Here is an 18,795-nt window from a genome sequence, read left to right as displayed (position 1 = left end):
CTGTTGTATGTGTATGGATGGTGGTGGCAGTTGCGATATGGCTGTGGTATGGCTCATTTGTGCGAGTTGTAATGACATGTGTGTTGGGGATTGTGATGACATGTCTGAGGTTTGCCAATGCCACTCATGTACAACTGTCATGTGTGTATGTGTTCATTGTACAATGCCCTGATGCCTGTGTTTTGTTTCTCCCTGTCTGCAGCGTCAACTGATGAAGAGGGCAGAGAAGGTGCTGTGGAGCACAGTGGCGGGGATCCCACCGCCAGCCGGAGACGCAAGGCCCGGCTCCCCTCCCATGTTGTCATCTCGTCGGGGAGTGAGGAGTCCGGTGCCGCGTCCCAGGCCGCAGCTGCCGGGGGGAGGTCCAAGAGGCGGAGGTTGGAGTTGGACTCCTCTGCAGCAGAAGGGGCAGCTGAGACCCCACAGGGTCCAACAGGGGAAAATGGCACGGAGTCATCCAGGTTGGTGGGGGGTTTGGTGGAGGAGGAAGACGTGGAAGCACCAGAGACGGGGTCTGGAGGTGGGGATCCCACTGGTGCTAGTGGTGCAGTGCAGGACCAGGGACATGAGGCAGCACAGGCCGCCGCGGAGGTGCCTGTGTGCAATCCTGTCCCTGATCCTGTCCCTGCATCATCTTGCACCAGCAGGGATGCCTACGTCCAGACCCGTTTTCAGGCAGGGGATGATCTCATGTCAACTGGCCTTCCTCTGCCTGCGGACGTGGCTATCCAGGTCCGGGTTGAGCCTGTCCTGGCTGGTGTGGCGTTGCGTCAACGGGCCATGCGAGGTGACCTGCAGTCTTTTCATGAAGAGACTGCACGTCATCTCGAATGGCTCGTTGACCACGTCAGCCTGCTGGGACAGGTCACCCAGGCCGGATTCCTCCGTCTGATGGGGCTTGCTCTGACCCCCTCCTCAACTGGACCCCCTACGCGCCAGTCGTCCTCTGTGCCATCTTCCCACCCATCAGTCACCTGGGTGCCCTGTGGAGCTGCCTCTGACGGTGCGGCCAGGCTGGTGGAGGAGGCATCCCTGCCACAGTCGGGAGTCGGACGTCCAGCAGGGTTGGCCACATCTACGACTGCACCCCAGCCGGCGGAGGATGTGCAGGCAGCAGGAGGCAGTGCACGGGCAGAGGCACAGCAGCAGCAGCAACGTGGTGGGAGCCATGAAGGCTCGGGGCCTTCAACATCGGAGGGGCAGGCATCGGCCGGAGGGCAGGAGGTCCCAGGACAGAGAGTGTCTTCCGTGTGGCAGCGGTTGGGCCACGCCATAGATGCGGAGCAGCAGCGGGCGGAAGAGGCATGGCTCACAATGGTCAGGGCGGAGAACTCCATGCGGAGGGCCCTGAGGCGGGCCGAGTGCCTCGAGGCAATCCGCAGGGGTTTGGAGGTGGAGACGTCGATGGCCCTGCGGACCCTCGGGGCCATGGAGGAGGACTGCCTCCGGGACATTGAGGAGGAGTTCGATGATGGCCTGGCCCGGGACATCCACAAGTGAGCCGTGAAACTAGCCCGCTGCCCTTGTACATAGTTATGTAGGTAGTGTTAGGTTTCATTATTGTTTTTATTTTATTTGGACCTTTCGGACATTGGCCACATTTTTGTATATAGTTTATTTTATTAGTTAGTGCAGTTAGATAGGTTTCCTTTATTTTGTTGGGATAATGGACCCTGGCTTGTTCCCATGTACATAGTTCACAGTTGGATTGTATTTTTTTTTCACTTTTTAACCATGGAGCAATGGCTTTCTTTTTTATTTCCCATTGGATTTTGTTTTGTGGACATTGACTTTGGACAACATTACTTTGGAATTCTATTTTTGGTTTTGCTTTTTTTAACGGACATGCTTCTTTTCATTTTTGTACATTCACGTTTCTGTTTCTTCATTTTTAATTCTATTTATGTTTCCTTTAATACATATTTTTTTTGGTGAACTTCAATGTGTGGTTTCTCATTGGTTTCATGCATTTCATGATATGCGTTTTGGAATTCACTGACACCCTTTGGGTGTATGTGAGGGAAATGTGTTTGTTTCGGAACTTGCAATTGGTGTTCTGTGATGTAATTGCAAATTATGAGTGGGTGGATGCAATACTCGGGTGGGTGTTTTGCATTTGGAGGCTGACCATAGGGACCAGGGATCTAGATTGTGATGAAATGTTGGCTGGGGAACATGAGTTGCACATGGGTGGGGGCCTGCTGGCAGGTGCCCCACAGTGCTGGGGGGTGGGGGTGGTGGGGAACATGAGTTTGACATGGGTGGGGGCCTGCTGGCAGGTGCCCCACAGTGCTGGGGGGTGGGGGTGTTGGGAGACATGGGTGGGGGCCTGGTGGAGGCTGCCCCTGGTGGCTGGGGGTGGGGGTGGTGGGGAACATGCGTGGACATGGGTGGGGGCCTGCTGGCAGGTGCCCCACAGTGCTGGGGGGTGGGGGTGGTGGGAGACATGGGTGGGGGCCTGGTGGAGGCTGCCCCTGGTGGCTGGGGGGTGGGGGTGGTGGGGAACATGCGTTGGACATGGGTGGGGGCCTGCTGGGAGGTGCCCCACAGTGCTGGGGGGTGGGGGTGCTGGGAGACATGGGTGGGGGCCTGGTGGAGGCTGCCCCTGCACTGATGGGGGTGGGGGTGCTGGGAGACATGGGTGGTGGCCTGGTGGAGGCTGCCCCTGGTGGCTGGGGGGTGGGGGTGGTGGGAGACATGGGTGGGGGCCTGGTGGAGGCTGCCCCTGGTGGCTGGGGGGTGGGGGTGGTGGGAGACATATGTGGAGGCCTGGTGGAGGCGGCCCCTGCACTGCTGGGGGGTGGGGGTGGTGGGAGACATGGGTGGTGGCCTGGTGGAGGCTGCCCCTGGTGGCTGGGGGGTGGGGGTGCTGGGAGACATGGGTGGGGGCCTGGTGGTGGGTGCCCCTGCACTGCTGGGGGGTGGGGGTGGTGGGAGACATGGGTTGGGGCCTGGTGGAGGCTGCCCCTGGTGACTGGGGGGGTGGGGGTGGTGGGAGACATGGGTGGGGGCCTGGTGGAGGCTGCCCCTGGTGGCTGGGGGGTGGGGGTGGTGTGAGACATGGGTGGGGGCCTGGTGGAAGCTGCCCCTGGTGGCTGGGGGGTGGGGGTGGTGGGAGACATGGGTGGGGGCCTGGTGGAGGCTGCCCCTGCACTGCTGGGGGGTGGGGGTGGTGGGAAACATGGGTGGGGGCCTGGTGGAGGCTTCCCCTGGTGACTGGGGGGGTGGGGGTGGTGGAAGACATGGGTAGGGGCCTGGTGGAGGCTGCCCTTGGTGGCTGGGGGGGTGGGGGTGCTGGGAGACATGAGTGGGGGCCTGGTGGAGGCTGCCCCTGGTGGCTGGGGGGTCGGGGTGGTGGAAGACATGGGTGGGGGCCTGGAGGAGGCTGCCCCTGGTGACTGGGGGGGTGGGGGTGCTGGGAGACATGGGTGGGGGCCTGGTGGAGGCTGCCCCTGGTGGCTGGGGGGGGTGGGGGTGGTGGGCAACATGCGTTGGACATGGGTGGGGCCGGCTGGCAGGTGCCCCACAGTTCTGGGGGGTGGGGGTGGTGGGGAACATGAGTTGGACATGGGTGGGGGCCTGCTGGCAGGTGCCCCACAGTGCTGGGGGGTGGGGGTGGTGGGGAACATGAGTTGGACATGGGTGGGGGCCTGCTGGCAGGTGCCCCACAGTGCTGGGGGGTGGGGGTGGTGTGAGACATGGGTGGGGGTCTGGGGGAGGCTGCCCCTGCACTGCTGGGTGGTGGGGGTGGTGGGGAACATGCGTTGGACATGGGTGGGGCCTGCTGGCAGGTGCCCCACAGTGCTGGGTGGTGGGGGTGGTGGGAGACATGGGTGGGGGCCTGGTGGAGGCTGCCCCTGGTGGCTGGGGGGTGGGGGTGGTGTGAGACATGGGTGGGGGCCTGGTGGAAGCTGCCCCTGGTGGCTGGGGGGTGGGGGTGGTGGGAGACATGGGTGGGGGCCTGGTGGAGGCTGCCCCTGCACTGCTGGGGGGTGGGGGTGGTGGGAAACATGGGTGGGGGCCTGGTGGAGGCTTCCCCTGGTGACTGGGGGGGTGGGGGTGGTGGAAGACATGGGTAGGGGCCTGGTGGAGGCTGCCCTTGGTGGCTGGGGGGGCGGGGGTGCTGGGAGACATGAGTGGGGGCCTGGTGGAGGCTGCCCCTGGTGGCTGGGGGGTCGGGGTGGTGGAAGACATGGGTGGGGGCCTGGTGGAGGCTGCCCCTGGTGACTGGGGGGGTGGGGGTGCTGGGAGACATGGGTGGGGGCCTGGTGGAGGCTGCCCCTGGTGGCTGGGGGGGTGGGGGTGGTGGGCAACATGCGTTGGACATGGGTGGGGCCGGCTGGCAGGTGCCCCACAGTTCTGGGGGGTGGGGGTGGTGGGGAACATGAGTTGGACATGGGTGGGGGCCTGCTGGCAGGTGCCCCACAGTGCTGGGGGGTGGGGGTGGTGGGGAACATGAGTTGGACATGGGTGGGGGCCTGCTGGCAGGTGCCCCACAGTGCTGGGGGGTGGGGGTGGTGTGAGACATGGGTGGGGGTCTGGGGGAGGCTGCCCCTGCACTGCTGGGTGGTGGGGGTGGTGGGGAACATGCGTTGGACATGGGTGGGGCCTGCTGGCAGGTGCCCCACAGTGCTGGGTGGTGGGGGTGGTGGGAGACATGGGTGGGGGCCTGGTGGAGGCTGCCGCTGGTGGCTGGGGGGTGGGGGTGGTGGGGAACATGCGTTGGACATGGGTGGGGGCCAGCTGGCAGGTGCCCCACAGTGCTGGGGGGTGGTGGGAGACATGGGTGGGGGCCTGGTGGAGGCTGCCCCTGGTGGCTGGTGGGTGGGGGTGGTGGGGAACATGCGTTGGACATGGGTGGGGGCCTGCTGGCAGGTGCCCCATAGTGCTGGGGGGTAGGGGTGCTGGGAGACATGGGTGGGGGCCTGGTGGAGGCTGCCCCTGCACTGCTGGGGGGTGGGGGTGGTGTGAGACATGGGTGGGGGCCTGGTGGAAGCTGCCCCTGGTGGCTGGGGGTGGGGGTGGTGGGAGACATGGGTGGGGGCCTGGTGGTGGGTGCCCCTGCACTGCTGGGGGGTGGGGGTGGTGGGAGACATGGGTGGGGGCCTTGTGGAGGCTGCCCCTGGTGACTGGGGGGTGTGGGGGTGGTGGGAGACATGGGTGGGGGCCTGGTGGAGGCTGCCCCTGGTGGCTGGGGGATGGGGTGGTGTGAGACATGGGTGGGGGCCTGGTGGAGGCTGCCCCTGGTGGCTGGGGGGTGGGGGTGGTGGGAGACATGGGTGGGGGCCTGGTGGAGGCTGCCCCTGCACTGCTGGGGGATGGGGGTGGTGGGAGACATGGGTGGGGGCCTGGTGGAGGCTGCCCCTGGTGACTGGGGGCGTGGGGGTGGTGGAAGACATGGGTGGGGCCTGGTGGAGGCTGCCCCTGGTGACTGGGGGGTGGGGGTGCTGGGAGACATGGGGGGGGCCTGGTGGAGGCTGCCCCTGGTGGCTGGGGGTGTGGGGGTGCTGGGAGACATGGGTGGGGGCCTGATGGAATTGCGTGTGGAACTTCCCGCGCACCCCTGGAATACACGTACCCTGCTGATGTTGCGTGGGATTCTTCCCCCGCACCCCGAAATACACGTACCCTGATGAGATCACGTGTGTGACTTCCCGCGCACCCCAGAAATACACGTACCCCGCTCAATCGCGTGTGTAACTTCCCACGCACCCCCGAAATACACGTACCCCGCTCAATCGCCTGTGTGACTTCCCGCGCACCCCAGAAATACACGTACCCCGCTCAATCACGTGTGTAACTTCCCGCGCACCCCCGAAATACACGTACCCCGCTCAATCGCATGTGTAACTTCCCGCGCACCCCCGAAAATACACGTACCCTGCTCAATCGCGTGTGTAAGTTCCCGCGCACCCCCGAAATACATGTACCCCGCTCAATCGCGTGTGTAACTTCCCGCGCACCCCCGAAATACATGTACCCCGCTCAATCGCGTGTGTAACTTCCCGCGTACCCCCGAAATACACGTACCTCGCTCAATCGCGTGTGTAACTTCCCGCGCTCCTCCGAAATACACATACCCCGCTCAATCGCGTATTTAACTTCCCGCGCACCCCCGAAATACACGTACCCCGCTCAATCGCGTGTGTAACTTCCCGCGCACCCCCGAAATACACGTCCCCGCTCGATCGCGTGTGTTGCTTCCCGCGCACCCCCGCAATACACGTGCCCCGCTCTCACAGGCCCAATTGCTGTATGTTGCCACTTTTGTGATGCGCTGGGACTCTACCGCCTGCCTTCGTGTGGCGGACGTGTTTCAGCTTGTGCGTGTCTTTGGCTGTGCATGGCTTTGCCCTATTCGATTCCATGAATACGTGTGGTTCGAGTGTGTGTGGGCGTTCCGTCTGCTTCCCTGCAGTACATCCCCAGTTACGCCCTTATTTTCTCATGTTGTTCCCCATTCCGCGCGTTACGCCCCGTGTCCCGCCCACTTTCTGGTGTATGCGCCGAGGTTGTGCGCTTTCACTGTGCGCATTTGTTTGTTTGTTTATTTATTTATATAGCGCTCTTGACCCGGGGGTATATATGCGCTTTGAACATCAGGTTACAGGTAAAAGACAATAGTACAGTATTGATAGGGCATAGATAATAGTATTCAAACAATATACATAAAATTGGACATTCGGAGTGCATACATTTGTGGTAGGACAGTTATTTGTTGGTTAACCAGGAAATGACCTTGGTTCTGAAGGGTTGGATAGTAGGTGTAGATTTAATATCCAGTGGGATGGAATTCCAGAGTTGTGATGCCAAAGTTGGGAAGCTGGATCCTCCAGCTCTTTTGAGGGAGTATTTGGGAACTGTTAGTTGTAATGAGTTGGACGATCTGGTGGTTCTAGTGTTCTGTCTTAGTGTAAATTTGTTCGAGAGGTAGGGTGGGGCAAGATGATTGAGGGCTTTGTAAGTAAGGCATATGGTTTTCAAGTCAATTTTCTGTTGGATGGACAACCATTTGCAGGCAGTTCTGGTGGCGGAGATGTGTTCCCTTCTAGGAATATTGAGGGCGGCACGGAGTGCGTTATTTTGTAAAACTTGCAATTTATTGATTACTGTTTTGTTGGCACCTACATAGAGGCTATTACAGTAATCCAGTTTAGATTGAATGAGTGCTCTGGCTAGGATGAGACAGTTGCTAGGGGAGATCAGTGGTCTGCAGGCCCTGATTAGTTTACCGGTGTGGGCAGTGGCTGAGGCGGTCATATTGATTTGTTTAGCTAGGTTGATGTTCGTGTCTAGGTAGAAACCGAGGGTTTTTACGCTCTTGGCAATGGGTATGGTGTTACCGTCAATGGTGAAGCTTGTGTATCCGGGACAGAGTTTACTGATAGTGTTCGGTGAGCCGACAAGAAGCAATTCAGTCTTGTCATCATTCAGGCATAGGCCATGTGTGGCCATCCATGCCTGAATGATGGAAAAGACTTCATTGATCCATTTGGCGTCCTTGTTGTAGTTGCCTGATAGGGTGAGGAGTATCTGGGTGTCATCTGCGTAGTTAGTATAGGTGACACCCAGATTGTCCAGCTTGTCGAATAAGGGCTTGGTGAAAATATTGTAAAGGGTAGGTGAGACACAGGATCCTTGTGGGACACCGCAGGTGATGGGGATGGGGTCAGCCGCTGCTAGGGGGGAGAAGACCCGCATGGTTCTGTTGTCCAGGAAAGATTGGATCCATGTGACTGCAGAGTGGGAGAAGTGTGCTGCCAGAGACAAATGGTTGCACAGGATTTTATGGTCGACCAGGTCATGCGCACGCCTTTCGGGATGTTGCAGTGACTTGTGCGCCATGCACGGGTTTGGCGCACATCCCGAGGTGAACATGCGCAAGGACTTCCATGAATCGCACGCGTGTGCGTGCGCCTGTTTTTTTCCGCTTGCGTCTGCTTGCGCCTGCTTGTGCGAAGATTTTCGGCGCTCGTTTGTTCCATGAATCGGCCCCTGTGTTTTTTAACTCCGTTTTTATTTTCCCCGGGAATCATATTTATTTATATTTTTTCTCATTAAAGAAAACATTTCCATTACTATTAGCAAAACACACTTTTCATCTGTGCAGAAATGCCGTGAATGGCGGCCCATGCATGTATGTTAATTGTCCGCCATCTTTTTCGACTCAGTGGCAGGCAATTACCTCCCAGGACGCCCGCCAATATTGCCTAAATGCAGCCTGACAGTGTATGACACATAACGTAGGGATATTTAGCAATGCATGCAACACTATTTGGCAAATGTTCTTCATTCTCCCTTGTACATGCTGGCTTCTTTGCGTGTTATTTTGTATTTGCGTTTTGGAGTTGCAAATAAAGCTGACACTTTATTTATTGTGGCAGGCCAACAAGCAAGTCTTTGCCATATGTGCTTCAAGTTTGGCTTGGGAAATGCATTGATGTATTCTGGGCAGCCGCTGAGCGTCCTCCATCTAAAATCTGTGCATATGTTGTAAACCCTCGTAGCATTTTTAATAATAATATCACGCCGTGTAATTATAGTCGATTTTACTATGCAAAGAAACAGTTCTCAAACGACTGTCCTTAGACATGCTCAGTCGACCCTGCCATGGTTCAAACCTGCGAGACTGCAGGTTGCACACTCATAGCTGCAGCAAGTTATTGCAGCGAATGTGCTTTAACTTTTTAACAATTTAACAAACAATTATGGACTTTTTGCATGTAACCATCCAGTCTGTCCACTGTTCTGCTGCGTTATTTTAACACGGTTGCTGTTATGTTTGCCCTCTGTGTTGTTAGCATGAGTTGGATGGTTCGTGCAAACCTCAAACCCGTGGAATCATCATGATTTTCACCAAGTTCAAAATGTGCAGATACAAAGATAGGGGAGTAGAACTCAGGATAGTCAATGTTTGTCGTTTGAAGAGGGAGGAACAGCAATTGTTTGGATAGTTAGGTTAGGTGAGAACTAAATGAATAATTGGGCCTACTTAGAGTTATGTAAGCGTTATTCTGGAGGTGAGGGTGTATATCATTTTTGGATGGGGGATATGAATTGTGGTTGTGTGGTAGTTCAGCCCACTTGCATTTATGAATGATTGGTGGAGAAACAGTAAAACCCACTTCTGCTGTGTAGGTGTAGGAGAAGCCCAAAGTGCTGAGAACCTCCATTCATTTGTTTAGACAAAGGAGGAGGCAAAAGCAGTGAGGACCCAATGCACGTTTTATAGTCATAGTGGAATGGCAAAGCACAGAAGAATCCCACAGGCATTCATCATGGATAAAAGACGGCAGAGCAGAAGGCAAGGCACCGAGAACCCACCTCTCATTTAATAAGCATATAGGGATGCCAAAGCACTGATAACCCCATATGCGTTTACCAGGTGATTATAGAAGCCAAAGCACTGAGAACCCCAAATGCATTTACCTGCATGGGAGAAGGCCAACGCACTGAGAACCCCACATGCATTTACCTGCATGGGAGAAGGCCAAAGCACTGAGAACCCCAAATGCATTTACTTGCATGTGAGAAGGCCAAAGCACTGAGAACCCCACATGCATTTACTTGCATGGGAGAAGGCCAAACCACTGAGACCCCACATGCATTTTGTAGATGGACGAGAAGGCCACAGCACAAGACACCTCCATGCATTTACTAAGCAATGGAAAAGGCAAAAACAATGAGAACTCAAGTGCATTTAGTAGGAGATAGCAATGTCTTGAGAACTTCACATGCCCTTAGAGGGCATAAGGGAAGTCCAAAGCACGACATCCACATCGATTTCACCTGTTGCAATGGAGAACCAAGGTAGAATATGGTCCTCTGTACCAGCAACGCCAATCGATACATAGCCACAGATGTTTTCTTCTGGAAACATATAAAAAAGAAATGTGATTGTGCATGCAGCACAGTTAGACATGCATCATTTGCCAGTGGAAGGAGGAGGAGAAGGAGGAAGAAGCTAAATTACCACCTACCAAGGTACATGAAGGAGAAGCTATGCCATCAGCTTGGCAACAAAGAGAGCAATCCAAGGATGATGGCCTACTTCTGATGTCATTGGAAACATTTAACAAAGAGATTGATGACAAAGAGTATGCTTCATCCTTCTTCCCCTGAGTCAAGATCAAGACTCAGACACCGCTTCTTTAAAGATACCACAGATAGTGAGGAAGGTTATGAAATTGATAAAGAGGGTGCATGCATTGAAGAACCAATGCATTTTTCCAGTTCACACATTGTACTCTGGAAGCAAGCTTTAGACACGCTGCACGTGCCAGTGTATAGTCTTCCCTACAAATAGTCAGGAAAAATGCATGCTATTGGTTGTTAAACTGTTCAGTCAGTCACAGCACTAGCCTCTCAGTCAGGAGCACAAACACAGCATTCAGTGAACATTATACAGAGTAGACTCCAAGCAGGAAGACAGGTAAGAGCCCTTTGGGATCAGCCCTTCTAAGGAATCAAGAGTGTGGAGTTATTTCGCATTGGAAAAGCAACAACTTCATTTTACCCTCTCTCATTTATTCAAGAACACTGTCCTCTGAGGGAAAGTGGGTCCTCATTTTGGTTCCACTTACTTAAGGCCATGCACGAGAGGGCATCCACTGCACTCTTGGCAAAAGGAAAAATGGCAGTGGATCCTCCCGCTACAACTCAACTGCAAGCAATCAGCACATTTGCACAACTATTCCACCACACTATACTGGAGAATCTTGCAGAATCACAGATTTTTAAAAGCCCTTTGGGGAACATCATCATTGCCTGCATATCCCATTCAACTTGTTATGTTCTTCTCAGTGCACAATCCCACTGAGGTTTTTGAACATCTCACAACATATCACAAAAGAGACAAAAATCTCAGTCTTTTTAATTGACAACCTTTGTGTAATTTTGGCAGTAGATTTACTGCCCTTTTCCTTTGTAGAACGCTCTGGATTCAGATAGCTCTTTAGCCTCCTTAATCTCTTCTGGGACATTCAGGGTCACCACCACTTCACGTAAACTCCAGTAACATGCCCATGGAGCACTGTGAGGGTAAACATGATCCACCTAACAATGGACATGCAGATCAGTGTGAATCACTGAGCACTGGGTCACATTTCACTATATCTCGATTCAGCAAACTACAGGCCATCAGCCACCAAATGTCCTGTTCTAGCAAGCCACTTTGTAGATGGAAGCCTGCTACGGAATTCCACCAGGGTAGTTGATCTATGGGTAAAGGAAAGGGGGATTTGGCAGATTGGCTCACTACTTGTAATTTACAAGTGGTCTTTGTGGCAGTTGACATTGGGGGTCATTATGAGTTTGGAGGTCGCCATGATGCTATTAGCGCCATGGCTGCCTCCAAGCTCGTGTCCGGGTTTTCGAATGGGGACTTACTGGGCCAATCCAACCTTGGAGGACCCGGTAAGTCCCCATTCTGAAAACCATTCCCCATTCCCATTTGAGCCCCCATAGGGCTCAATGGGAATGGGGAAGGAGTTAATAGCGGGCCCGCAAATAGCGGGCCCGTTATTAGCTCCCTGGTCCCTTAGGGGCTCCTGCTAAGGGCGGCTGGTAAAACCAGCCGGCCTTAGTGGGACCCGCTAAGGGACCTTGGAATGAGGCGGTAATGGGTTAATGGCACCGGCATCCTTACTTGTGCCGTTAACCCCCTACCGCCATACTCGTATTGACCCCCAACGTATCTCATATTGTAGCTACACTGGCAATAGACAACACCATAGATAAATTCTTCTTTACACATGTCCTTCATTGTGTAGCTACCCAGTCCATACACCAATAGAAAAGATAGCAAGTGTGGCACAGAAGATATGTGCCAACTTTAGCTTCTCCCACAATGCCTGGAATATGTTAGCAATGCTGAAGTTGTGCCACTATCAGCCTGACAGTCAACTAAACATTGCAATAATGACTGTGCCAATCCAGCCCTCCATATGCAGAAGCATCTGCGAGAAGAGTTCAATATAGTGACCAACTATTGCATTAGGCAAAGCTAGCAGCTGCACAATGGCTATTTTAACATCTGCATACTGGCAAATGTTGGACAATGTTTGATATGATATGATATGATATGATATGGCATTTATAACGCGGCTATACACAAGCGTTTCAAAGCGCGACAATTTGTTCTTCATTAAAGTAATTTGAAGAGACAAACCACTGGCTAGCCTACATGCTCCATCACTCAGCAAGCTGCTGGCACTGGTGTACCTGTTGGAATTAGAACTATCTGACATAGTACATGACGGTGAACAGTTTGGTGAGAAGATGGAGGGCAACTGATAGAAAGGATCCGTGAAATGTTAGGATGTGATATAATATGAGGAGGATGAGAAGGAATTAGGAGTTTCTCCTGGAACCTTTTCTTGACGTATCCTTTAAGTTCAAGGTACAACGTTTAGACCGCATGTGCATGAAGATGAGGACAATGCTTGGCATTGTGATTTGCATGACGTCCTGCTAGCCATGTATAAGGAGACACTAGGCAGATGTTTAAATGCCTGGAACAAAGAGAGAGGTCAAATGTCAGAGATCCACAACCCAGTGTCAGATTACACTACTGCAAAGATGGCTGTTGGACATTACACATTCTACACACATTTTTCACAATTCCTGGCACTCGTTTAGATGGTAACAAGGTGATATTGGTGAGAGTGAAAAAGTAAAAGAGGCTGTGTGACTGACTCATCACCCTACTTGGTTTCAGAAGCGTTGGGGTCTGCATAAAATGTAAGCAACCCAACTGCAGAACAGATAGCTGATGCGTATATTCTTAAAACATACCAACTTGGTAGTAAGCATGACCTGCTGCAGTTGTTACTTGACAAGCGGCCAGTGTACCATCTGTAATTGTTCAATTATTTTTGGAAAGCCTAAGCTGCCCTCAGCTAGGGTGCAGGGTGAACATCTTATTTGTGCTGCCGAGAGAGCTTTGCCTTTATAAAAAGGAACAAGCGTCTTATCACCAACGACGGAAAAAACAAGAGGCCCATCATTGGGAAGACTAAACAACAGATTATTCAATAATGAAAATGCATGTGCATGGCATCTCCAGTCAGGCAGGTGGAGTGGAATGGGAAAAGTGATGAAGACGTTGTCATTGACAGCAGTGGTTGAGTGGATTGCAAACGTAAATCTTTAGTTTGTTCTTCATCCTCAATGTACATGGCTCTGCTGAGGCTCTACCAACAAATGGAGCCACATAATATTATGTACATTGTGTTACATGCTTGAGTACTCTAGTTCAGTTAACACCAATGTCTATCACAATGTATTTGTCTCTATCAACCAACAGAGCCACTAATGACTTGTGTTTGCAGTCTCCTTGTGCCCCATGCATTCTCATTTACTACCCTCTTGCCATGCATCTAGAAGAAGGTAGGGAATCTGCTTGCCCATTGCTTTCACTTCTCACTTGTCACCCCGCACATACTGACTAAAAGTGGTTGCTCAATGCAAGCAGTGTGTGCCTGCATTCCTCATTGACTCATCTCACCTGGTCTGCCCAAATGAAACACACTTCAAATTATGCCACCACTGTGCAGCTTGTGCTGGTAAAGTAACTCATCTAGCCGATGTTTTTATTTTTTCGGATTTGTATAGCACGCAACAGCTCGGGAGCATTGTGGCGCTTCTTTCAGTGAGGGGTGACAACTTAGTTACATAGATATCAGAACAGAGATGTTGCCAGAGATGTTGCCACTGTGTCAGGCATTGCACCAGAGTCAAGGGGGTCGTTGTTACTTAATAGAGCATGATTGAGATGAGCTGGAGTCTCATGTGACACTCACTTGTGGCTACTATCACCTGTGAAGGAAGGTGTGTAACTAGTCTGATTCATGTCATTGCTCTCACTTTAAACATTACTGTGCCACAGCCTAAAGTACTTGGGTATTGAGGGGGTGCATAAGGCTCTCTCTTTTATATCCTCAGATGAATTATCTTCTGCCAGAGGTTGCATATTACACTGCTTGCCTCCCCATGGCAGTTATAACCAAGCTGAAATAGGCACACACCCATGACCAAATGGATGGTGATGTCATGGGCGAGGATGTCTTCTGACCTGATTTCACTGAGGAAAGCATGATTGTGCTTTTACTCCTTTGCTCGGGCGGGCAATGCAGCTTTAGCCCAGTCTCCTTCTCCTGAGCCACCTGCTGGGGGACCATGTTTGGCAACTCCGAATTGTGCACTTTGGTCTCATGCACCACCAGCATATCCTATCCCATCTGCCCTTAATCCATCTCCTGCATCTATGTGGCTACACCTCCCTTCTGCTCCTCGAGTACCTCTTCTTCCCAGTCATCTGCAAGCTCAAGGAGTTTGGAAACCTTCTGCAGGTACAGCTCGAGCAATACTGCCTTTACCACAATCTCCTCGAGATTATTATCAATGTCCTTCTCCTGCTCATGGTCTATTTTCTCCTCCCCGTGGTCTGTCTCTCCATCCTCAATCACCATCTCCCCTCCTCTATCACTGTCTCCCCACGGCATGCTTCATCTCAACCTCCACCCAGCAATCCTGCCGGGCTCTCTCTCACCCTTCTTGCTGACTCCATTAACACCTGACACAGAGGATGTTGAGTAGTCAAGCTCCTCTTAACATCACATCATGCCCTCCAAATAACAGAGCATGTTGCTGAATGCGTCAAGGTATAAGACACAAAACAGGTTACAAAGACAAACAAAGGGGTTCTTGCAAGACTTGCATAATGGGAAAGGGTTACCAAAATCCACATACATTAGGGATGGCAACTGAGCACATCAGTGGAAGCTGGAACCTCGTGGGTTCCCAGACACAGATTTCTCTACAAACACAGGAACTGTATGGTGTTAGGAAACAGTAACAACAGGTTAAAAATACTTGTTTTGTAAAGTTTACAGTTTGGTCAACCACGTTTGGTTGATTTGACAACTGTATACAATTCTTGTATATTTGTGTGGAGTTAAGGTAGTAGGGAGGTGGGTTTAGGGGGTAGGGTATGGGTTGGTGGCGTGGAGAGAAAGAGGATTTGAAGGTGACCCCATATGAAAAAAGGGGTCCCCTTTATAGCAACCAAAAGATGTCTAACAAACTGCAAAATATCAAATAAATGTCTTTGAAAACATATACAACCTTATCTACTTTAAAAGAGAGTACTGATAAAAAGGAACATTTTAGAGGGAACCTAAACGACACACACAAACAGACAAAAGGAGATGAGATAGATCAAAACACAGCAAAAACACCTCTAACAGCAGTCAGCGCTTCTCATTACTTCTGCACTCACCAAAAGCCCCCCAACATTCACCCTAAACCACCAATTCTAAAGCCTGTCCTGTCCACTCCTAGCTCGGCAGCCAAACAAATCCCACTGTTTAAATAGGACGCAAGCTGGGCCTTTTAATGGCAAACCTGATTTAGAATGATTGGCTGGCGGAGACCCCCCTCGCGAATCGTGGGCAATGCTATTGGATGGCTGACCTCCAACCACTCTATCATATTCGCAGCAGGGTCCAATCATTGGAAAATCCCATGTGAATACTGTGGTCTGGGCTCAGCCCCAGGGGAGTTGCTAGGTCTGGAAAAGACCTGGGGCTAAACTGATGTCGGAACTGTCGGGACTGAGGGCTAGCTAGTCTTTTGGCTGTAGCTCCTGAGATTCTATCCGGGGCTACAACCAAAAGATCAGGGGCTTTCCTGCAGGGCACATTGTGGGAAGTTCGAGCAGCCCCTAATGACGAAATAGGAGAAGTCACTGTGTTTCTTTCAAACTAGTTGTCACATTTTAGGACATTCACCCACACTTATTTGCTTTAATGTCAACCATGTTTGGCATACAACCACTAGCCCTTTCTGCACAATACATCGCAATATTATATTTCAATTTCGAATCAACTCCACAGGGATAAATATTTCAATATATCCACACTGTAGGTGAGTGAGCATCAAATGGGAATGGGGTTCAAATGAGAATGGGGATGTGCCGGGTCCAGGTTCCTTGAATGGGGAAATACCAGGCCCTCCAAGGTCAGAATGGCCCAGTATTTCTCCATTCAAGGGACCCGGTATGGGGGTATCCGGACCCAGACCCGGTACACGGTATGGGGTAGCCATGCCGCTAAAAGCAGTATGGCTACCTCCATACTCAGAATGAGGCCCACTGTGTTTCTGTTAGAGTGCTGATATCATTTTAGTTTGCCAGTGTCATTTTTATGTATTAGATGTCCCTGAATAATATGCAACAGACTGGAAATGTTCAGCATAGGCTTTCTAGAGGTTGCAAATTATCTCAGTTAAGTACCAAAGATGAAGTGCTAAATGCCCACTATACGACACTGGATACAGATTGTATGGACACAGACACTAAGTGCATGCATTTCTGTGCCCAGCTAAGCGGCGAAGTAAATATGGACATCAAGTTGTATTTATGTACATTAGATTTGTTTAAACATTACAAAATATATCGAACTGGAAATATTCCTGTTTGTTTAGAAGGAAGCAAAACAAAACTGGTTTATTTATCGTAATCCTGTATAAAGAATAGATGAAAGGTTTAAAAAAAATCCGTAATATTCCGAGGTATAAGAAGCAGTCCATACTGAGTTGATTAGTTTTGCATCCAGAGAAGGCAATCCCATTGTTCATACGGGATTGCAATCTTTAGCTTTGTGGGTGAGTAAAGATTCAGTGTGCTGCTTATGAAACACGAGTTAAGTTAATGATTTCGCCCATTGTGGAATCCAAATCAGGTACACGAGAGAAATAATGACCAATGCGGAGAACACCTGATTCAGTGGAATAAGAACTGGCGGAATGAATGCACAGACTTTCCTATGTAGTAAAGAACTGTATACAGCTTCTAGAAAATGTCAGCGATAAAGTATTCTCTTTAGGTATTCCGATGATCGCAGTGTGCCTGTTGGAGGACTGTAGGACCGCATATATTTAATTGCAATATTAGTTAAAAATAAGCACACATGATACATTTTCAAAAGCATACATTGATATTAGACGACGAGGCATTTCAAGCGCATATTACGCACATATATGTATTGAAGGTATTCGTAATCTAGAAAAGACTGCAAAATGACTGTCCAATTACATATGTCCTCCTATTAATTTTAATATTAAACACCAGAGCTTGGCAGAGACAATTAGAGTGTGCATTTGTTCTGACAGTGTGTCAAAGAGAACAGTACAATTCTCATACAAAATAGTTACTCTACCACACGGACTGGGCCACTATAAAGGGAGGAAATAATTAAAATCAATGATGGATAACTGAGCGATATGGTCCACCGAGGGGGGTTTATACTGACACCTGATGGACAATAAGACCTAACCCTGAGTTGTCTATGATTCCACTTCGACCCCCAATAAGAGAAGCCCCAGAGAGAACACTGGGAAGCTCATTTTCAATTAAGCCGTAACTTGAATGCAATGTGTATTAAGGATTATCGCAAAACAAAAGTGTTGATGGCTGGAAGGTTTAGAATAAATCTTGACCTCTGGCATTGCTCTGGGCAACCCTCCAGACCATCGTTCTTTGCCTGCCAAGCCATTACAAAAGGGGAAAAACCATATGCAAATCAGGCTTGGTCCCACCCCCAAAGGGGTAGTCCAGCCCGAACTGCTAGGTCACATCCCTTTTGCACGAGACCACAAGCATCCCCAGACATGTTTCATGCCACAGCTCATTTTCATTTATTTGTATGGTGCAGAGAAGGGGTTGAGCGCAACTTGTGTTTCCTCTGTGACAATTTGTGTCCAGCATCTGCGCTGGCATGGAATTTCATGCCTGCACAATTGCTGGAGTTCCCAATGGGGTCTGCCAGCTTTATGCACAAGCATAAAGCAGGAAGATCCCACAGAGAGCCATTTCACACGCTCCCTGCCCTGATCACAGGGCAGGAAGCATGTGCACTTACAATTAAACCCTCCCCCACATGCTCGCATATCGGGACAGGTTTAATTGTATTCGTGAACACTGCTTAACATGCGGGCATGGTAAGCAGTGTTCACAATTAAAATGAAACCCTCACTGATATACACGCATGTCGGGGAGGGTTTAATTGTAATTGTGAGCACGGATGCCATGTGAGCATGGCAATCGGCACTCACAATAAAACACAAATGTTGCCTGGCATGCCAGAATGCCAGGCAGCCTTTACTCACTTTGCACTGCGGAGAAAAAATGTGAATGACAAAAGGGGGCGTACACACTTGTACACTGCCCATCGCCCTTTACATTTGCACCCTGCAGTGCTAATGCCGAAAATCTGGTGGTGGGGAGCTGTCTACGATAAATTGTTATGGTGACAGCGCCCCACCATCAAATTACGCTCAGGGGCAAAATGAGCTCCTGAGAGTATACATGGGTTATATGATGTGGTATGATTGATGTGATACGATATGTCATTTATAACATAGCTGTATACAAGTGTTTCTAGGCGCTAGTATGGAGTGTATCAATAGGGCCTCGCTTCTCGACAAAATCCCCATTAGAAGATTGCATGAGGCCAAATTTGTTCGCAGCCTGGTGGAAATCTCCTGATACTCTACCAGAGAGGAGCCCGAAGGAAAAGGCCCAGAAGACAGTGCTTGGGAAGACCCCAGCATTATGGGTCTACCTGAGATCATGTTTCTACAGCCCAGGGAAGCCCACAGCTAAAAAGGAAGGTCACAGGACAATAAACCCTCCTTTTGTGTGCATGAATTTGTATTTACGTTGGTTGAGACTTTGTTGGTGCTGCCCTGCTGGATGCACTAACCAGACCCTCACAATATTGACCTTGGGTGGTT

The sequence above is a fragment of the Ambystoma mexicanum genome, chromosome 1q (genome assembly GCF_040938575.1).
Source record: "Ambystoma mexicanum isolate Mex_15411 chromosome 1q, UKY_AmexF1_1, whole genome shotgun sequence".
NCBI classification, from domain to species: Eukaryota; Metazoa; Chordata; class Amphibia; order Caudata; family Ambystomatidae; genus Ambystoma; species Ambystoma mexicanum.
Note: the sequence above shows the minus strand (reverse complement) of the source record.